Genomic DNA, 24,248 nt, shown 5'->3' with positions numbered 1-24,248 from the left:
GTTGAAGGCTCTTTCTCCAACTCTTCAAAGAATGTAGATTCCAGTTGAAAACACATGATGTTGTCTATGTGAGGCTCAGGCAGTAGAGAATAATGCAATTTTTTTTCCTAATGTTTCTTTGATCTTTTGATGAAGGACCATCATGAGTCTGAAAAAAAATATTTTTCGAACTCTGTAACTACATATTTTTATTTTTTTATGTTTTTGAACTTAAAGTCGAGTGTTCTATGTTTGTGTTATGATGTCATGTGAAACAGTTGAGTGAAATACAATGTCTTTAGTGATGACACATATGGTCTGACTGATCAAAAGATTCAGCTTTGTCTGAACAGGAAGACATTTTTGTCCAGAAATATTGGTCGATCCTTCGTTTTATATCCCGTTATGTTAGGATAAGTTATGTGATTAGTTATAATGAGATTATTTTTTTATTGATTGTTGATTTGTCATGTTGAAATAATATGGGTGATATAATTTTTGAAAAGGAGTTGTTTGCTTATAAAAGTTCTTTTCATTTTATTTAGTTTTTTTATACTTCTTTACAAACTTTAGTTATTTACTCTTAAAATTAAATATTTCATCTTATTTAGCTTAAATATATTTGTGTGTACATTCTCGTAATTATACCATGTGTTTTTTAATATAAAACATCCATCTTATTTAGCTTTAAGAAAAAAAAAATCATCTTGAGTTTGTTGAAGTAAAAAATATTTTATTGTTGGTGTCACTTTATTTAAGCGCATATTTTTATACAATTTTTCAAGTGATTAAAAGACTTTTTAATTACAAAATTGTAACGGAGTGAACATTTAAGAGAAATAAATATATAAATAACATAAGAATTAGTCAAATAAATTCAATGTATAATATATACATAAATAAAAACTATATTTATATCATGTAATTTTTAGTAAAAAAATATGTAATCATAAAAATAACGAGTAGTGAAAATTGTGAATATTATTATAAATGTATTAAAATTTATTTTCATATAATATTATTGAATTCCCGCGCTAATTTTACTAGTAATCATATATATATATAAAAGAGAACCTTAGGTCCGCCTACGTGGCGCCATCACAAACCAGGATTCCCTTTTAATTTATTTATTTCCAAATATATATAAAAGAGAACCTTAGGCCAGCCTACGTGGCGCCACCACAAATCAGAATCCCCTTTTAATTTATTTATTTTCAAAACTAGCCTTCCCCTTTTATGAGAGTTGCGACTTTTATGAAAAATTGTGACTTTTATGAAAAGTTACGACTTTAATGAAGAGTTGCGACTTTTATGAAGAGTTGAAACTTTTATGAAGAGTTGCGACTTTTATGAAAGGTTGTGACCTTTCCGAATGGTTTGCAACTTTTCCAATAGTTGTAACATTTCCGATAAGGCACAATAAACATTTGTTCATACTACCCCTTTGTTGTCTATAAATAGAGGAATTTCCTCTCATTTTACACAACGAAAATTCTGAACCTCCTTTTCTTTTTCACAATTAAATATTTGTGTATTTGCTTCTGTTGAGTGGCTAACTGACACCATTGCTTATGTTACAGATGCCGGTATGTATTTTAATAACCATTAATTTATGCTTATATTATTAACGATAAATGATAAGATGTAATATTTTTCATTTTCCTTTACATTATTAATATTTGTTACTACGTAATCTTGTATGTAAGACAATATAATGTTTTAGTTTTAATGAATGATAGATTTTAAGTATTATTTTATAAATTTTATGATATTAAATTCCCGTGCGAAGCGTGAATAATTTTACTAGTATATCATATATAAGAATTGCATATTGTGAATTGCCGAGGATTGCCACGTGGCACAATTGAAGGCGGCAACAGATAAAGAATTGATGCGGCACAGTTCAAGCAAAAATTGGATTCCTTTTTATTTTGAACTAGTGAATTTGTCCGCGTTTTGCGCGGCTATAAAAGACGATAAGATATCAAATATACGATAATAAAATATTCATATAAAATATAAAATAAAAATAAATCATCAAGAGAACGTACGAAATAAATAAATAATACTACATCATTCTTATGACCTTAATCATTAAAAAACAAACAAAAAAAATATGAAATTAATACATAATTATTCGATTTAATTTCGACGTGACGACGTACCCCCACAAGTTGTTCACCATACAAATAGCCTTCCTTTTGTACTTCAAATCAGCCAAAAACATGAATATAATAAGCACCAGAAACATAACTTAAAAAGGCAATAATGTGATATTTTTACTATGTCTTAGGTTATCTCAATTTATAACACTATAATATCAAATATCAAATTTTGTCATGAATATGACTGTTAATTATTTTAGGGATTATGAGGATAAAAAGTTATGGGAGTGATAAATATAAAGACCATTAAATTTTACATTAAATAATATGAATGAATGGTTAATTGGCATATTTATTTATTATATAATATACAAAATAAAGAGAAATCATAGAGAGAACATATGAAAAAATAAAATAATGTAATATTATTCCTATGGTCTTATTCATTAAAAAATAAAAGAAAAAATACACTCTCACAAGCCGATCACCATTCAATAGTTTTCATATTATACTTCAAATCAAATTAAAACATGAATATAATAAACATAAAAAAACATAACAACTTAAAAAATTAATGTAATCATTTTTACAAAATTTTATAATATCTTCATCTTTAACTCTACAATATAAAATACCTAATAATATTTTTAAATATGGAGGAATACATTCAACACTACATAAATTAGATAGACATAACTATATTATTTCTTTAATCATCCTTTCTAAGTATACCATAACTGAATAAAACTCATAACAATAGATGAATAAATTATACAAAGAAAAAAAAACAGAAGATGGTTTTAATTTTCACAATTCTTTTAATTTTCTAAAGAAAGTTCATCAAATACGAAAAAATAATAGATAATTTAATTTAATTAGCTGCCAAATGAGTGACTATTCTACTAAAACTAAATAATTAAAAATAAATAAAATAACATATTTACACAACCTTCTACCATACATATATACTGATAGCAAACAAAAAGTTAGTGGAATACAAATTTTCAAGCATAATATGAAACTACAAAACTAAAAAGTCATAAACATAATTATGATTGCATCAAATTGGCAGAAGCATTGGCAGCTGAGTTTGGTGGAAAATGGTGTAGCCAACAAGGCTTAACTAATTTCACTCTTGAGCTAGATTCCATGATCATTGTAAATATGGTGAACAACAAGAGCAATAACAATCTCAAACTCAGGCAAATCATCGATAATATCGTTGAGATTGTGGATCAATTGAATGCCCAAGTGACTCACTGTTTTAGAGAAAGCAATCAACTTGCAGACTTTTTAGCGAAAAGGGCTGCTAGACTGAACCAAATGATGATTCTAACATCTTTCAGGCCACTTACCGAAATGGCTAAAGGTGCATACTTTTTGGATAAGTGTCAAATGCCTTGTATTAGAACAAAATTTGATAAGGCTATTTTTTTGTTAGTTGATTTGTATATATTTGAATCTGTCAGAAGATTTATATCCTCCTATGAGATTATGATCTTCTAGCTCCTGAGGTGACTAGCTCACTGTGGTGTTGTCATGGAGGTAAGGCTTCAGCCCCCCTCTTTTTTTTGTATCTCATAAATACAACAGAACCCAGCTATACTGGGTAATTTTATTTTTTTTAAAAAAGATTGCATCAAATTGAGAAAAAGTAAGAAGAATTACAATTTCGAAAAGAAATTAGGGAAAAAAAAGTAAAGATTTGGCCCCTGAATGTACTTTCATGTATAATTTTTGAGGAAATAAACACAGATTACTTTCTTTTCTTTTAGTTTTTACCGTGTTATCTTCAAAGTCTCCATATTGTCTCATGAACTACTCATATCAAGATATCTACTCAAGAAGAACAATTAATTCTTTGATTTATAGATGCAATAGATTAAACATACGTTAAATAGTGAAAAACTTAAAGACTGTTATGCAATCGAAAGGGCATATTGCAACTTAATGACCCATTATTTCAATTTAATTTTAACCACTTTAATGACCCATTATAATTTATAATGTAATAAATATAAATAATAATGAAAGAAATAATTCATTTTTTTAAAGGTTTGAAGAAAGAAAATAAGAAAAAAAATTCAAAATTATGAGAAAATAAATAAATAGTAATAGAGGCCAATGAGGCATGCCACATCAGCGGATTCATTTTCAGCTTTATTAATATATATAGATTTCTAATTTGTTTTGGACTTGGTTATTTTATTTAGGTTTTTCTAATAGTCCATAGAAATAAATATTTTGGAGGATATCAATCATAGGGCATCAAATTATAAAGTTGTCAATACTTTTTAGGGTTCGTTTTTTCTTCTTTCTTTTCTTAGAGATTAGTGGTTAAACGCCCTTGTTGTGTACGGATTGATTGTTGAATATTGAAGGTTTTGAATTAATTCTTGGTTATCATTATAAGTTACTTTTATATTCTTGTTTTAGTATTTCATGCTTTATCACCATAAAAATAAATCTATTGTCTATTCTTAAAATCGAGAGAGGAGAGGGTAGATAAACCAAAGAATATAGAAAGCTCAATCATCCATTGAGTTGATGTGTGTTCAGGAGTGACGCTCGGACGAACAACTTGCTTGGTTACAAAATAGAATGAAATATAAATGCTCGCTAGTAGGCATGTCTATGCCCGCTCAACGATATAGTAGGAACAACTAATTGGAGTGGGCGACTAGAGGTCGAGAGACCCAACTCATACAACCCTGTATATCAGTAACTTCATAACTGAAATTAGTTCATTGCCTGAGATACGATACATGAAGTCCAATGCATGTTGCAGCCCTAGAATTTTCCAACCATTGTAAGTAATCTTATTATTTTATTCATGCATTCTTTATTTTTGACACTCTTAAATAAATAATTAGACCAGTATAATTTAGTAAAAATAGTTAATTGACAAGTCCTAGGTTCGATAATCTGATTCTTTTAAGAGCCACTATATTACTTGCGCAACCGCGTACACTTGCATGTTGAGAGATATAAGAGATGAGAGGTATAATGAGAAATGAGAGAAATTAAGAGGGTGAGAGGTGAGAGGTGAGATGTGAGAGATGAACCTGGAGTTACTGGAAAAGGTGTACCTTATAGCATTTCCATTTGATTTTTAAGGTCCAAATTGATACTCCCTCAGTCCATAACAAGTGTCCTTATATTTAAGTAGTGTCGACTTTTTTAAGTTGTTGAACGTTATTAACGAAATTTCTTAGCTCTGCGTATTCAAGGTCTTAAAGCTAAGAATCAATCTCTTCTAGCATATAAAATTACATATCGCACAATTATTGGCATATATTTACACTTCCCTTTGAACTTCATACCACTATAATCTCTCCTAATATGATAAATTGGTATATGAAAAGAAGAATCTTTAACTTACTCTTTTACCTGGTTCTAGAAAGAGCCCGACTACCTCATTTTGTCTGATACCTTATTATAGACAAACATGTCACAAAAAATATCGTTTTTTTACTCCTTAACAACCCTCCACACGATTTTCCCTTTTCTATTTACCAAAAAAAGAAAAAGATAATTATCCAGGAATAGGACCACCACACAACTTGACAGAAACATTACAATAGTGCCAGCTCTGAGGACAATCAAGAATGTGTGATTTGCTTATAACTTTATATCTTAGGAATAGGACAGTCACTTTGCTAATGTATTCAGGTTAGACTGGAAATCTACTCTGAACACAGCGCCTTACATAGTGCGCCAGCTCCAGCCAATTTTCCACGAGAATTGACCTGCTGATGGAAGACGGTGCAGGGAGTCCATACCACTGATTCATTAAGATAGTTTCTATCTTCTGGAACTGATAGGTGAGTGTGAGACTGCTGTTCTTGTCTTCTTCCAGAGTAGAAAGGAAGAAACACGGTGTTGTATTCCTCAAAGTTTATTAGTGATGGAACGGAGGATATCCCGGATGGCGTATAGATATTGACCAATTCAAGTAGTTTGATCACAATATGAGAAATTGATTGAATGATCTGAGGATTCAAATTCTGTCCAATTTCTGTTTCATCAGTCAAATATACCATAGGAGATAGTTAACTAATAATTAGACTGAATTTATTTCTACATATTTGGTTGAGTCACAAAGGAAGAAAACTTGTGATTTTATTCACTGTAATTCCACTGGTGGGGTCTGCCCGTCTTGGAGGATAGTATGTACGCAGAACTTACCCGTACCTTGAAGGTAGAGATGTTGTTTCTGATAGATTCTCGGCTCAAAGAAAGATGTGAAATAAGGCAGTAGCAACAAGCAGAAAATACAACAAGATAATACAGTAATCGAGGCTAATGAAACAACATGTAGTAATAAAAATCTAAGATGAAAATAAATCTTGTATTTGGAGAGAAAAAGTTTGCTTTTCAAGGCCAAATATTTGTATCCTGGAGATTAATAAACATTAATCAGAAACAAATTTACTCCCCACACTCCTATATGCTTGTTGTTTATCTTTGTATTGTATATATATAAGTAGTAATATCCTTTAAACCAAAAAAATAAGTGCAAAGTTTAGTAAGTTTAAGGCAAAAAAAAAAAAAAACATTTTTATGACTTTACTGTTATAGTGGATAAAGTTCAATCACTCTTGAAATAAATCCTATTTGTATAAATATATTGTTTTCAAATGCATTGATTTTAAATGAAGAAACCTGAGGAGGCACTACTAAGATGCTTCCCTTCACAAATTCAAGCAACAAAAGTAATGACAATTTTGGATGTCTTATGAAACCATTCACCAGATGAAGAATATATTGGTGAAAAGATTGAGCCTTATTGGGCTAAGGACCCCGTAATTAACGCGGCATTCAAGGTGTTTTCGGGGAAATTGAAGGAGCTTGAAGGGATTATTGATGCTAGAAATAATGATAGTAAGTTGAATAATAGAAATGGAGCTGGAGTTATGCCTTATGAATTACAACAACAACAACATACCTAGTGAAATCCCACTAGGTGGGGTCTGGGGAGGGTAGAGTGTACGCAGACCTTGCCACTACCTCGTGGAGGTAGAGAGGCTGTTTCCGAAAGACCCTCAGCTCAAGTACATCAAATCCAAGTTAAAGGCGAGGAAAACAGTGTATAAAACATACCATCCAATAAGAAAGATAGTGAATAATCAACAGAGGAGACATAACCTCAATAGAACAATGAGAAAAGTGAAACGTAATAAACAACATAAGGCTATAGGTATCACAGACAAGAACTGCAAGTGCAAGGCTAAGACTACTACACACGCTAACAACCCATACCCTCGCAAGAAAGGACAACACGCTAGCCCTACTAACCTTCAACCTTAATACGCGACCTCCACTCCTTCCTATCTAGAGTCATGTCTTCGGTAATGTGAAGCTGAGCCAAGTCCTGTCTAATCACCTCTCCCCAATACTTCTTAGGCCTACCTCTACCCCTCCGCGTACCCTCTACAACCAGCCCCTCACACCTCCTCACTGGGGCGTCTTCGCACCGTCTCTTCACATGTCCAAACCATCTCAGTCTCGCTTCCCTCAGCTTGTCCACCACAGAGGCCACTCCCACCTTCTCCCGGATAACTTCATTCCTAATCTTATCACTCCTAGTGTGCCCACACATCCATCTCAACATCCTCATCTCCGCAACCTGCATTTTCTGAACATGTGAGTTATGCCTTATGAATTGTTGAAACCATATTCTAAACCTGGAGTTACTAGAAAAGGTGTACCTTGTAGCATTTCCATTTGATTTTATTTTTTGTGTGTGTAAAAGACATGAATTTTGTAATAAAGTTTCATGTGTAATAAAAATGACGCAATCTATCATATGTGCTAGCTCATTTTGCTTTTGCAAATGCCCGTTGATACAAATGATACAAATTGGTCACGTTTGATGTTAACCTGAACCCAAGTACATTGAACTAGCAGAGTTATTCAAAAAACAGGATGTGTTGCATAAAAGAAGAAATGGATAGAACCGGCTGCTCGCTTTGCCCATCTGCTATCTGTGAAAACTGCAGCTTCTATGATCTATAGAATGCCTTTTTAAAAAAATAATAAAACATTTGAGATTTATTAAGAAATAGGAATGCACAGAGAGCAGAGGCGACTAGATCAATATGTCTACAGATCAAAGTTGAGAAAAAAAGGTATATCTTTGATTCTTTTCACATTTAAACGTTTGAAATTCGACAAGTGTGATTTTCGACTAACAAGGAGTGGTGACTTTTTTGGATTATATCTTAAGAGGCAAGTACATGTGCATGGTAAAGAATGAGGAGTTGAGTGTCTTCATGACGACTGCATTGTTTGCGCCTTTGCGTTTTATGGAAAGATAGGTTGTTTGATATATGCTTCAAAGATGTTTGATGCAATGGTTAGCGAGATGGTTGTGTGGTTGATCTCTTTAGGGAGAGCTGGGCTACTACAGGAAGTGTACGACTTCATAAGGAAGATGCCTTTTGAAGTTGATGCCACTGTCTGATGGGTGCTTGTAGACTTCATGGAGCTATTGAATTGGAAAGTGAAGTAGCACAACTATTGCTTGAGTCGTAACCGAATCATTTGTGCTGGCTCAGAGAGGTGGGATTATGCTGATAACTGCTAAGTCATAGCTTGACAGATACATTTTTGTCTATCTTATTTTGGGCTTTGAACATTATTGCAGCTCTTTATGCAAGTTATTGTTTGGGGATGAGGTGTTGTTTGTTGTTGTATAACAGTGATGTCCAGGTCAACTTGTGTTCTATTCGATTAATTCAAGCGGTACCGTCTACCTTCCACCAATAGAGATATCGGGTAACTCTGTCATCTGAGACTTAGATGGGAAGAGTTGAAGGCTCTTTCTCCAACTCTTCAAAGAATGTAGATTCCAGTTGAAAACACATGATGTTGTCTATGTGAGGCTCAGGCAGTAGAGAATAATGCAATTTTTTTTCCTAATGTTTCTTTGATCTTTTGATGAAGGACCATCATGAGTCTGAAAAAAAATATTTTCGAACTCTGTAACTACATATTTTTATTTTTTTATGTTTTTGAACTTAAAGTCGAGTGTTCTATGTTTGTGTTATGATGTCATGTGAAACAGTTGAGTGAAATACAATGTCTTTAGTGATGACACATATGGTCTGACTGATCAAAAGATTCAGCTTTGTCTGAACAGGAAGACATTTTTGTCCAGAAATATTGGTCGATCCTTCGTTTATATCCCGTTATGTTAGGATAAGTTATGTGATTAGTTATAATGAGATTATTTTTTTATTGATTGTTGATTTGTCATGTTGAAATAATATGGGTGATATAATTTTTGAAAAGGAGTTGTTTGCTTATAAAAGTTCTTTTCATTTTATTTAGTTTTTTTATACTTTCTTTACAAACTTTAGTTATTTACTCTTAAAATTAAATATTTCATCTTATTTAGCTTAAATATATTTGTGTGTACATTCTCGTAATTATACCATGTGTTTTTTAATATAAAACATCCATCTTATTTAGCTTTAAGAAAAAAAAAATCATCTTGAGTTTGTTGAAGTAAAAAATATTTTATTGTTGGTGTCACTTTATTTAAGCGCATATATTTTATACAATTTTTCAAGTGATTAAAAGACTTTTTAATTACAAAATTGTAACGGAGTGAACATTTAAGAGAAATAAATATATAAATAACATAAGAATTAGTCAAATAAATTCAATGTATAATATATACATAAATAAAAACTATATTTATATCATGTAATTTTTTAGTAAAAAAATATGTAATCATAAAAATAACGAGTAGTGAAAATTGTGAATATTATTATAAATGTATTAAAATTTATTTTCATATAATATTATTGAATTCCCGCGCTAATTTTACTAGTAATCATATATATATATAAAAGAGAACCTTAGGTCCGCCTACGTGGCGCCATCACAAACCAGGATTCCCTTTTAATTTATTTATTTCCAAATATATATAAAAGAGAACCTTAGGCCAGCCTACGTGGCGCCACCACAAATCAGAATTCCCTTTTAATTTATTTATTTTCAAAACTAGCCTTCCCCTTTTATGAAGAGTTGCGACTTTTATGAAAAATTGTGACTTTTATGAAAAGTTACGACTTTAATGAAGAGTTGCGACTTTTATGAAGAGTTGAAACTTTTATGAAGAGTTGCGACTTTTATGAAAGGTTGTGACCTTTCCGAATGGTTGCAACTTTTCCAAATAGTTGTAACATTTCCGATAAGGCACAATAAACATTTGTTCATACTACCCTTTGTTGTCTATAAATAGAGGAATTTCCTCTCATTTTAACACAACGAAAATTCTGAACCTCCTTTTCTTTTTCACAATTAAATATTTGTGTATTTTGCTTCTGTTGAGTGGCTAACTGACACCATTGCTTATGTTACAGATGCCGGTATGTATTTTAATAACCATTAATTTATGCTTATATTATTAACGATAAATGATAAGATGTAATATTTTTCATTTTCCTTTACATTATTAATATTTGTTACTACGTAATCTTGTATGTAAGACAATATAATGTTTTAGTTTTAATGAATGATAGATTTTAAGTATTATTTTATAAATTTTATGATATTAAATTCCCGTGCGAAGCGTGAATAATTTTACTAGTATATCATATATAAGAATTGCATATTGTGAATTGCCGAGGATTGCCACGTGGCACAATTGAAGGCGGCAACAGATAAAGAATTGATGCGGCACAGTTCAAGCAAAAATTGGATTCCTTTTTATTTTGAACTAGTGAATTTGTCCGCGTTTTGCGCGGCTATAAAAGACGATAAGATATCAAATATACGATAATAAAATATTCATATAAAATATAAAATAAAAATAAATCATCAAGAGAACGTACGAAATAAATAAATAATACTACATCATTCTTATGACCTTAATCATTAAAAAACAAACAAAAAAAATATGAAATTAATACATAATTATTCGATTTAATTTCGACGTGACGACGTACCCCCACAAGTTGTTCACCATACAAATAGCCTTCCTTTTGTACTTCAAATCAGCCAAAAACATGAATATAATAAGCACCAGAAACATAACTTAAAAAGGCAATAATGTGATATTTTTACTATGTCTTAGGTTATCTCAATTTATAACACTATAATATCAAATATCAAATTTTGTCATGAATATGACTGTTAATTATTTTAGGGATTATGAGGATAAAAAGTTATGGGAGTGATAAATATAAAGACCATTAAATTTTACATTAAATAATATGAATGAATGGTTAATTGGCATATTTATTTATTATATAATATACAAAATAAAGAGAAATCATAGAGAGAACATATGAAAAAATAAAATAATGTAATATTATTCCTATGGTCTTATTCATTAAAAAATAAAAGAAAAAATACACTCTCACAAGCCGATCACCATTCAATAGTTTTCATATTATACTTCAAATCAAATTAAAACATGAATATAATAAACATAAAAAAACATAACAACTTAAAAAATTAATGTAATCATTTTTACAAAATTTTATAATATCTTCATCTTTAACTCTACAATATAAAATACCTAATAATATTTTTAAATATGGAGGAATACATTCAACACTACATAAATTAGATAGACATAACTATATTATTTCTTTAATCATCCTTTCTAAGTATACCATAACTGAATAAAACTCATAACAATAGATGAATAAATTATACAAAGAAAAAAAAACAGAAGATGGTTTTAATTTTCACAATTCTTTTAATTTTCTAAAGAAAGTTCATCAAATACGAAAAAATAATAGATAATTTAATTTAATTAGCTGCCAGATGAGTGACTATTCTACTAAAACTAAATAATTAAAAATAAATAAAATAACATATTTACACAACCTTCTACCATACATATATACTGATAGCAAACAAAAAGTTAGTGGAATACAAATTTTCAAGCATAATATGAAACTACAAAACTAAAAAGTCATAAACATAATTATGATTGCATCAAATTGGCAGAAGCATTGGCAGCTGAGTTTGGTGGAAAATGGTGTAGCCAACAAGGCTTAACTAATTTCACTCTTGAGCTAGATTCCATGATCATTGTAAATATGGTGAACAACAAGAGCAATAACAATCTCAAACTCAGGCACATCATCGATAATATCGTTGAGATAGTGGATCAATTGAATGCCCAAGTGACTCACTGTTTTAGAGAAAGCAATCAACTTGCAGACTTTTTAGCGAAAAGGGCTGCTAGACTGAACCAAATGATGATTCTAACATCTTTCAGGCCACTTACCGAAATGGCTAAAGGTGCATACTTTTTGGATAAGTGTCAAATGCCTTGTATTAGAACAAAATTTGATAAGGCTATTTTTTTGTTAGTTGATTTGTATATATTTGAATCTGTCAGAAGATTTATATCCTCCTATGAGATTATGATCTTCTAGCTCCTGAGGTGACTAGCTCACCGTGGTGTTGTCATGGAGGTAAGGCTTCAGCCCCCCTCTTTTTTTTGTATCTCATAAATACAACAGAACCCAGCTATACTGGGTAATTTTATTTTTTTTAAAAAGATTGCATCAAATTGAGAAAAAGTAAGAAGAATTACAATTTCGAAAAGAAATTAGGGAAAAAAAAGTAAAGATTTGGCCCCTGAATGTACTTTCATGTATAATTTTTGAGGAAATAAACACAAATTACTTTCTTTTCTTTTAGTTTTTACCGTGTTATCTTCAAAGTCTCCATATTGTCTCATGAACTACTCATATCAAGATATCTACTCAAGAAGAACAATTAATTCTTTGATTTATAGATGCAATAGATTAAACATACGTTAAATAGTGAAAAACTTAAAGACTGTTATGCAATCGAAAGGGCATATTGCAACTTAATGACCCATTATTTCAATATAATTCTAACCACTTTAATGACCCATTATAATTTATAATGTAATAAATATAAATAATAATGAAAGAAATAATTCATTTTTTTAAAGGTTTGAAGAAAGAAAATAAGAAAAAAAATTCAAAATTATGAGAAAATAAATAAATAGTAATAGAGGCCAATGAGGCATGCCATATCAGCGGATTCATTTTCAGCTTTATTAATATATATATAGATTTCTAATTTGTTTTGGACTTGGTTATTTTATTTAGGTTTTTCTAATAGTCCATAGAAATAAATATTTTGGAGGATATCAATCATAGGGCATCAAATTATAAAGTTGTCAATACTTTTTAGGGTTCGTTGTTTCTTCTTTCTTTTCTTAGAGATTAGTGGTTAAACGCCCTTGTTTTGTACGGATTGATTGTTGAATATTGAAGGTTTTGAATTAATTCTTGGTTATCATTATTAATTACTTTTATATTCTTGTTTTAGTATTTCATGCTTTATCACCATAAAAATAAATCTATTGTCTATTCTTAAAATCGAGAGAGGAGAGGGTAGATAAACCAAAGAATATAGAAAGCTCAATCATCCATTGAGTTGATGTGTGTTCAGGAGTGACGCTCGGACGAACAAGTTGTTTGGTTACAAAATAGAATGAAATATAAATGCTCGCTAGTTAGGCCTGTCTATCCCCGCTCAACGATATAGTAGGAACAACTAATTGGAGTGGGCAACTAGAGGTCGAGAGACCCAACTCATACAACCCTATATATCAGTAACTTCATAACTAAAATTAGTCCATTGCCTGAGATACGATACATCAATCCAATGCATGTTGCAGCCCTAGAATTTTCCAACCATTGTAAGTAATCTTATTATTTTATTCATGCATTCTTTATTTTTGACACTCTTAAATAAATAATTAGACCAGTATAATTTAGTAAAAATAGTTAATTGACAAGTCCTAGGTTCGATAATCTGATTCTTTTAAGAGCCACTATATTACTTGCGTAACCGCGTACACTTGCGTGTTGAGAGATATAAGAGATGAGAGGTATGATGAGAAATGAGATAAAGTAAGAGGGTGAGAGGTGAGATGTGAGAGATGAAAAATGAGAGATATGATGATTACGAGAGAGATGAGATATGAGATGAGAGATGAATGAGAGAGATGAGATTAGAGATAGGAGATATGACAGAAGAGAAGAGAGAGATGGGAGATATGAGAGTTCAGAGATGAAGATAAGAAAGATGAGAGATGAGAGTTCAGAGAGTAGAGAGAGATGAAGAGATATACGAGTTGAGAGATGGGAGAAGAGGGAGGAATGGGGGATAGGAGAGGAAAGAGGAGTGAGAGATAGGAGAGGAGAGATGCGAAAGAGATGTGAGATGATAGATGAGAGATATGTGAGATATGAAAGATGAGAGATACGAGAGAGATATATGAGGGATGAAGGTTGAGAGAGACAAGAGATGAGAGAGAAATTAAAGAGATATGAGTGTTGAGACATATAAGATGAGAGATTTGAGAGTTGAGATATGAGATGAGAGAGAAAGCTGAAAGATGAGACTTGAGAGATAAGATAAATGAGAGATATGAGATAAGAGAGAGAGAGATGAGAGAGATGATTAGACGAGATAGGAGTTGGGAAAGAAGAGATGAGATATGGGAGATGGGAGAAGAAAGATGAGAGATATATGAGAGATGAGAGATATGATGAGATGAGATAGGAGATGGGAGAAGAAAGAGGAGAGATATATGAGAGATGAGAGATATGATGAGATGAGATAGGAGATGGGAAAGAAGAGAGGAGATATGAGAGATGGGAAAAGAGGAAAGAGATATGAGAGATGGGAAAAAAGGAAGGAGAGAGATATGGGAGAAGAGAGATGTGAGAGAAGAGAGAGAGGAGAAAGATGTGAGATAAGAGAGATGAAAGATATGATCATGAGAGATGAGATATGAAATAAGAGTAAAGACAAAAGAGAGAGATGAGGAGATATGCGAGTTGAGATATAAGAGAGATAAGATGGGGAGATGGGAGATGGGAGATAGGAGAGGAGATAAAAGAGAGATGTGAAAGATGGGAGATAAAAGAGAGATGTGAAAGATGGGAGATATAAGAGAGATGTGAGAGATGAGAGATGAGAGATGAGAGGAGAGTTGAGAGATGTTAAATGAGAGAGATTAGAGTTAAAAGATATGAGATGAAAGAGATGAGAGTTGAGATATAATATGAGATGAAAGAGATGAGAGAAATAAGAGAGATAAGATACGAGCTTTTGAGAGGTGTGAGAGGAGAGATAAGAAAGAGAAGATATAAGATGAGAAAGAGAAGATATGAGACATGAGATGTGAGATGAGAAAGAGAAGATATGAGATATGAGATGAGAGATTGAGATGAGAAAAAGAAGATATGAGACATGAGATGTGAGATGAGAAATAGAAGATATGAAATACGAGAAAAAGAAGACATAAGATATGAGATGAGATATGAGATGTGATATGAGATGTGAGATAAGATATGAGATAAGATATGAGATGTGATATGAGATGAAATATGAGATATGGGATGTGAGATAAGATATGAGATATGAGATATAGGATGTGAGATGAGATATGAGATATGGGATGTGATATGTGAGATGAGATGAGATATGAGATGAGATGTGAGATGAGAAAGAGAAGATATGAGATGAGATATGAGATGTAGGATGAGATATGATATGTGAGATGAGATATGAAATGTGATATGAGATGAGAAAGAGATATGAGATGAGATATGAGATATGAGATGTGAGATGTGATATGAGATGAGATGTGAGATGTGAGATGAGATATGAGATGTGAGATGAGAAAGTGATGAGATACGAGAAATATGAGAATGAGATATGAGATGAGAGATGAGATGAGATATGAGATGAGCGATGAGATGAGATGAGATGAGATATGATATGAGAGATGAGATATATGATATGAGAGATGAGATATATGAGATAACGATGAGATAAGAGATATGAGAAGAAGATTCATTTTTAGAGAGTAAATAGAGCATTACCAACCTTATACTCTATTTTACTCTTTAAACATAGAGTTTTCTATTAGACAATCAACTCCAACCTAATTCTCTATTTTACTTTCTAAAAAAGAATTTTCTCATCTCTCACCAATATAATATTATTATTTCTATTTCATTCTTATTTTCTTATTTCATAGTAATATAAATCATTTTGCTTCTTTTTTCAAATAATCATTTATATAATATTCATGTGATATAATATTTTATTTTTTTCAAATTCTTTATTTAATATAAAATTATATTTTATTTCAAATTTTTAAGTAACATAAATTGCAAGCAAATATTATATAATATACAAATTAATGGACAATTCAAATAAAAGTGAAATCATTAATGATATACAATTACATAAATACTCAACTTTCAAGATTATTATGTTGCTCCTTTAAATGCTTTATTAATGCATTACGGAGTTAAAAATGATCATTTTTTATGTCTAGCTAAAAATTGTTCAAACCAGAGATTTCAAATTATGTTAGTGACAATTTTTTTTAAAGAAATTAACATATTGTTAATTCAGAACAAAAATAATTAATATTAAATAATCTATTTTTTAGAATATTATATTACATTTAAAAAGAATGACGAATATTAAATATTTAATTAATGGGATTATATGTAAAATAATATGTTCATTGCAACTAATACCAAAAGAATTAATACTAAAAAATTAATACTCATATCTCGCAATAGCAATAACATATTAGCAAATATTTCAATTCAAAAACTAGAAATAGATAATACTTACTTAGAACTTGAATGAGAAAAAAAAAGAACAAAAGTCAAAACAGTGAGAAAAAAACAGAGGTAGAAGACTCTGAAGTCTGAAGTAGAAGAAGGAAAAGGAATCAAAGGAAGAAGAAAATGAGGAAGATTAAAGAAATACGTATTGGTTGGACTTTGGAGTCGCCGGAAAAGTCTAGCTAGTAGCCTTAGGAGTCTAGCCGAAAATCCTAAAATTACCTTTCAACTTTTAAAACCCTAAATTGGTCGCCTTTTTTAAAGAAGATACAAAAGGCGACACCTTTCTCGCCTCTCACCTTTGTCTCCATGGCATCGTCTTTTGAAGATCGCCTCGCCACAAAGCTAAAAGGCAATGAAGGGTCGCCTCGCCTCTCGCCATTGGCGATGAGGCAATCGCCTTTCAGAACACTGGAAGAACCTAATTTAACTAGTCTTTGAACAAGCAATGTCCCAACATATAGAAAGATTTCAACAACAGTAATTATATTTTGCAACCAATTTAAGTTTCCTTTTCCAACAAGTAACAATTCTTTACCCTTGTAAATGCATTTTTGATTGAAGATGTCATGTAGAACTCTATCTGCTCTTTATCTGATATTGTTGCAGACTCCATTGCCTGCATAAACATCAAAGTCATATAATACAATAATATTATTTGTAAGTGTCCATGTATGTGAATCCTATGGTTTATAGTGAATGCACAAACAACACACATAACATATGATTTTTTTTCCTGTACTATTTTAAGTGAACAAACTTAAAATAGTTCACCAGAAAAGGTAGGTAGAAGAAGCCTTCGAACAAGCATAGCAACTGCCACAGTGTTTTCCATCATCACCAACCCCTAATCCAAAAACATCAACTAGTTTTTAGACACAACTTTCCTGTACTATTAACTTAAACTAAATAATATCCTAGATGGAATTAATGTCAACAGAAAAGGCAGAAAATTTGAAATATATTTTTGAAACAGAGAAAATTAGAACATTTGTAATATTGGCAACCATTATTCATGGGAAAGAGTAAATTTGGAAGTTAGTTTCTTAGTTTTAAATTGCTAAACAGAGTTCATAGTACAAGCTCTGAGTTGATCAGTGTCTGTATTACCACAAACAAAATTTTGAAACAGGAAAACACATGTAAATGTAAGTTTTATGACCTATCACGTGCACAAAATTTGCAATCGCCTAATCAAAGTAAAACAGAATTGTGCACAAACTATGAAGTAGAGCATCTAAAGTCCAGCTTCAAGCTAATGAAACTAGCCAGAGGCCAGAGCCATGATTTTCCAATCAAACCAGTGCAGAGAAATACACCCTTTAGATTCAATAATAAAGAGGAACATGAAACATACGAGAGCAAATGATTAACAGCTTGAGATCTTATCATACATAAAAAGAGGGAAAGTAGAAGTTAACTAACATGAAGGCTATTCAACTGCACACAAGGCGTTGATATTGCCGCTACGTCAATTTCAACAGACTTCAAGACATCTGTATCCTTGTATCCTTCAAGGCTATTCAACTGCACACAAAGTGTCTCGTCAAAATAGGCACAGGTGGAACAATATCTTCCTTATTAGCTGCATGCAAATGATAGCAAGTTCACCATGAAATATATAGGTTCAATTTAGCAGCAAACAGTTATGCAGAAACAAATGCAAGATATGCAAATGCAAAAAGATGAGCAGAGAAGTAGAAGAATACAAATAATTTACACGGTACAACTTTTCATAGCCATAAAAAGAGAGCCACTAAATAAAAACTTCAAAGCTATTTGAAAATTCAACATGCTAAATTCTGTCAATGGGAAACTGGGATGGCGATGAAGGGTCGTCAAATGGGTACATGGGCAATTCATCCATATCATTTGCAAGAAAAGAGTGAAATAATAAAACTAGGATATCCAATTATTGGTCACTCGGACAGAATATTTACAGTTCCAGTGGGAAGGATAACTTTGAAATTATGCTGTAAAGAGGTACCCTGCCCTTCCTACTGTGAAAGGGTTTTGTATACTGCAGAAAACAAATTCTAATCTAATAGTTTCTCCATCCATTACATTGATGTCATTCATCAAACCATAGTGCAAGACACAAAATGAACCAGGAGACGATTAAGCTAATAAATTGCAACAACAGGCATGTAAAATTTCAGTATGAAGGATTCTTCACTGTGAGGAAAAAAAAAGGAAATCTTTAAGATTGTGCAGAAAGAAACTATATACCAATCTTATCTAAAACGGTCTTTGCATATACTTGAAATGCATTATCAATGCCGCAAAAGAGGCTACCCAGTTCTCCTGGCCTCATTGGAACTTCCAAAGCAAAGAACTGATCGACCGTCTGCAGTGAGAAAATTGTTCAACTCATCACAAAATGTGGTATCGTATAAAAGCATTTGTAAATCACTGTCGGCATATCAGAATCAACAATGATAAAAGCAGAATGTTCAAAATCTGAGCCATAATTTAAAGTTCACTTCGTCTTTCTATTTTATTTCCCACCCACCCCACACCCCATGGGTAGGGAACTGAAGCTTTAGAAGCTTGTGAATCTTCAAGTGTATATGTTCCAAAAGCTAAGTATTTTTTCACTTAAGTTTCATGCACCAAAAGTAAAAGAAGCCAGGCTGCTATAGATAACATGGGCAGGAAGGACACACAAACTTAGCTCTCAAGCACAAAAGCTAGAATTTAGATTTGGCTTTTTTTTTTAGTGTAGCATTATGATTTCATAGGTTACTAATTTAAAGTCCAGTTCTCCCTCTGTACATAAAACAAATCAATAAAGAATAACTTTCCTTGTTGCTAACAAATTATCGCAACTCTTCTTCCATATTACTGTAATTCCATTACGAAACACAATAAACTTATGCCGCGGAAACTGAATAAACTGATTCTAGAAAACAGAGAAAATTGAGAAAAATAACTATGCAAAAGAACAGAGTATGATTTGTGAACCTCTTCCACAATCCTGTAGACTTCAACAATTGAACTTCTATGCGTTTGTTGAGGTGAAACCGGTACCCACCGCTGGAAAACCATAAAAAGGTAATTAACTTCATATGCTAAAAGACTGGTCTTTGGTTAGAAGGAGGATTTCAATTTACTCTCATTATCATAACCGTGAATATTGAAACCAGGAGATGCCTCAATTAACTTTATTTATATATATAAAAAAGGAGAGATAAGACATGAGATAGAAAATTTAAAATGATTAATGACAAATGGCATAGGGAATAGAAGTATAATGACAAAGGAACAACTAATTGATATAATTGTTAAATGAACTGCAATCAATGGATTTAGAAACTCCCTAAGTTAATACCTCCTGCTGAATAGGCCGGTCAACCCAATTCAAAATCCTTGCAAGTTGTGAATTCACCCATCATAGTACCAATATCCCAGACACAGTCTCAATCTATACTTAAAACAAGAAAAGGCTAAGAAAAACACCAGATTCACTACGTAAAAAATTGAGCATGACACATGGAAACTTTATTAGCAAAACCATCCCGCCTTTTACCCACTTTTCCAACCATCGCATTAAGGAGACCAAGTCTTGTCCTGACGTCCATGGCCTCATAAATCTGTACATATTAATCAAGTAAGAACCCAGTAAGCATGAAACTGTAAATTCCTAAATAACAGAGTCGGATCTTCAATATCTCTCTTCCCTCTTTATCTTCTAACATTTCCCTTTGGGAAATTTATCCCTTTTTGTTAGCTATCACTTCTATGATTTAATAATGAATGTTTAACTCAATTAATTCTCAAAAACATTGAATCTATAACTCCCTTTCTCTTGTCCAGCACTAGGAACACTATTTACATTATATACACACTACCAACTGGCTACTAGTGTTGACTAGCACCTCTGTACTTTGATAATATTTGAACACCTCTTGGCATAACATCTCAACCTTAACTAACAAACTGTAGCCTCCATCAGCCTTATGCCCTTTCATTAAGGAGAAAAAAATACTGCTTATTAAGTTATTTCATTTCCTAAATGATTTGCAATGAAACAACAGGCAACGACTTGTTGAGTTAAGGGCAAGAAACTAATAAGTTATTTCATTTCCTAATAGTCAAGAAAAAAATACTGCTTATTACGTTATTTCATTTCCCATGCCATTACTGGTGTGAATCGAACAACAGAAGCTAGAAGCAATCTGACATCTGACGAGGTAACAAGGTCATTCATTTTCCTACTCCATCTGGACACGCGTTATCTCCAACAAACTGACCAGTCCAGATAAATGTTGTGACTGGGTCATTACATTTTCACTCTTACTACGGCCCAGCTTCTTCATCAATCTAGATTTCTTCTCCTTCTTTTTGTCCTTTGATGGTACAATGAGGCCCCTGTGCATACAGAATGCATATTGAATGCATTAAATTAATCGGATGGGAGATGTTGCAAGCCAAGAAACAGAAAAGGCGGAAATACCCTGAAGCTCCAGCAGCAGCTAGAAGAATCTCATATGCTGTTTGACAGAGATCATCATCGCCAATAGCTAGGAAGAAATACAGCCTGAAGTATAAGTATCTCCCATCCATCCACGTAAAAACAAGAGAAGAATACATTTTGAAAGAAGATAGTGAAATCTACAAGTGAAGTAGTGTAACCGACCAGGAAATACTGGAAAAGAATATTATATTAAACTGTTTGCTCATCAAGTACTTGCTCCAGTACATGCCAACACATGTATTCAAGGCTTCAAACACTGTATAAAACCAAAGAATTCAAACATCAAAATGCAAAAAGAAGTATAGATTTAATATGAAGCTCCAAAACAAACTCTTGCACCCCACCAAAGGTTGTTTACGAAGTAGAGGCAAAATAAACTAGTTAACTGGATATGATGACCTCACTTCATTCAAGTTCACATTTAACATTTATCGAGATATTCCCCAAACAGACTTCAAACCAAGGAGGTGCCAGAAATAAGTGAGGATCAAATGACATCAACGTAGCACTGGTTTTCGTGCACAAGCACAAAACTTAACCTATCATTTGATTAGGGTTTATGAAAGATGGAATAAGCTTCAAAACAAACTGAATACTATTGCTACTAAGTACGAGAGAAGTTATCAGAGAAGATTAAGATATACTTGAATGTTCGTTGAAGAAAACATTAGTGGGAACTCTTTATGCTTAAAAAGCTCCAAATGAAAAAATTAGGGCCATTAAAGATCAAGAATAAAAGTTATATAACTATCTAAGTTTTTCTTTTATAAACATAAGCAAGTGAAAAGCTTATATAACTATCTAAGTTTTAATCAAGTGAATAGTGATTAGAGGAGAAAATAACAAAGAGCTATAACAAAATAAAATAAAAATTTAAGCACTAAAGAGAGTTGCATCAGAATATCTGAGAATTAATAATCTGACAACTAGTTTTGTTTATGATAGTCAAAGGTCAGAAAAACATTAAACAGGCATCAAGACAGTGCTAACTCTTTCTAATCTACAAAAAGTAAAAAAAACATATAGGATTACAGTTTTAAAAAATTAAATAATGCCTATCAGCTGGAAGAAATTAGAAATTCAAAAGAATCACACAAGTATGCTGGAGATTAAGGTGGATTCTTATGCTCCTAATAAAAAGGGGACGGATATTCTCCCAATACCAAGCTACTATAGAAGTATGTTATGTTCACGGCCTTGGTACATTGCTCGAACAGCAATTAACAAGGATGAGAATTGAAATCTATGTATCATTAGTATACAACGCTTGATAGTATAGTGGTTAAATTTCCTTATTAAAAAAATCCATTTATCATTGAGTGAAAATTGCCCAGAAACTAGAGCAGTTATACGATACATCTGCATCAATGTTGTTAATAGTTTCCTAGTCATGTGTCAGCATCCTAAGCACAAAGTAACCAGTAGTACAAATATAGAACCAGAGAAAAATCTCGAAGTACTCTTACTCTCTCGGTCTTTTTCTTTTTTTTTGAAATGGACTACTTTCCCCCCATCTTTTACTTTTCTGGTATAACCAGTACTATAGATATAGCACCTTAGAGCTAAAAAGCAAGCAAATTACAACCTAATACTGCCAAAATGAAATGGTCACACTTATGATAGCAGAAGTTACAGGTCCACCATACACACATATAATAAGCATGCTTACCAGTAGCAAATGACGGCAATCCAAGCACAAGATCAGCAGCAGCATTGTTAACTCTTGTTGTTGTGTGGAACTGAGAGACTAAGATTTGGATAAACTGGACAGCTCTTCAAAATGGTTCAGTATCAATTGATTCTGACGTTGAGAGTGTTGGCAAAATTGGTGATGGTGTGGAAATAGGGACAGGCGGGGGTAATATTCTTGGAGGCAAACCCGATAGTTCAGGATTTGTAGCTAGAAAGAAATCATCATTTGAACCTGCATTATTCTTACTACCAAAAGGAAACCGTTGAAGAATGAAAATAAACATTGATGTGCATAGAACATACTAAATAATGTTTTGGGATAGGAAAAAGTGCTACACAACAACCCCATATGGAAATAATTCTAAGCTGCAATAGATAAGCCTCGGTAAATGGAACATTCAAAAAATAGTAAATATTGAATAGAAATTGATGTATGTGCAATCCCGAACAAGAACATTCATAAATAATGACCATTGAACAGATAATAATGAATGTGCAAGTCCGAATTTACCATATGAAGGAACAGAGTGCTGTCAGATAGTTCAAGGAGTCCGCCTACCCCCCCAAAAAAAAGTCAATCCTGATTTGATGATTGCAATCCATTTTAAAGCAATTATGTAGATGCTATATTTTGTACTGGACATTCCCTACCTTTTCTTGCACAATTAAGGACAAAATCAACAAGTTGATCAAGATCCACATCATCCAAGGAAACAGCTCCGGGAGGCATTACCACTTTCTTGATTAAGCTTCCTGAAAGTATGAAATTCAACAGTATCCGCCTGTCTCTCCGAGATCTTTGTAGAAGCTCTAAAGAGTTCTCCCTGCAAACACAGACAGCACATTCAATTGGCGCCACCCACCCACCCACATTGTGTTCCCGTAAATTCTCTACCATCAAATTTCCTAAACATATCAAGAATCTTTCACCTTAACTACTTAAGAACATCAAGATTTACTTCAAACCAACTTCAAGATCTATTAGTCTTGTAAACTTAATCAAAACAAGGAAAGAACCCACTGGATTTTAAAGATTACTTACTCTTCCATTGCAACTTCAACGTAAACCCATTTGCTTAGCAAATCACACTTGCATTCACCAACTGAAAAAGAAAAGAAAAAAACAAGATTCTCGAGGTATATACCAAAATTGAATGAAATTTGAACAAGTCAAGAGGGAATAATTCTTAGAAGTAAATACCAAAATTGAATGAGTCAAGAATGAGTGATTCTTAGAAGTAAATACCAAAATGGGTTAATAAGAAGATCAAAGGGTGTTGAAAACTGAAAAGATCTCTCGGTAATTCAAGAAACTGAGGACAAAAT

General features: G+C 32.2%; 1 pseudogene; it reads right to left on the bottom strand.

Moving 5' to 3' along the window:
- Nucleotides 1–5,770: 5,770 nt before the first annotated feature.
- On the bottom strand, nt 5,771–24,213 carry LOC125836387 (protein unc-13 homolog; annotated as a pseudogene).
- Nucleotides 24,214–24,248: the final 35 nt, after the last annotated feature.

This window comes from Solanum verrucosum, unplaced genomic scaffold (assembly GCF_900185275.1).
Source record: "Solanum verrucosum unplaced genomic scaffold, falcon-dt-bn FXZP01000278.1, whole genome shotgun sequence".
Lineage (NCBI taxonomy): Eukaryota > Viridiplantae > Streptophyta > Magnoliopsida > Solanales > Solanaceae > Solanum > Solanum verrucosum.
The sequence above is the reverse complement of the archived record's forward strand: the minus strand, read 5'-3'. Positions and strand labels throughout refer to the sequence as shown.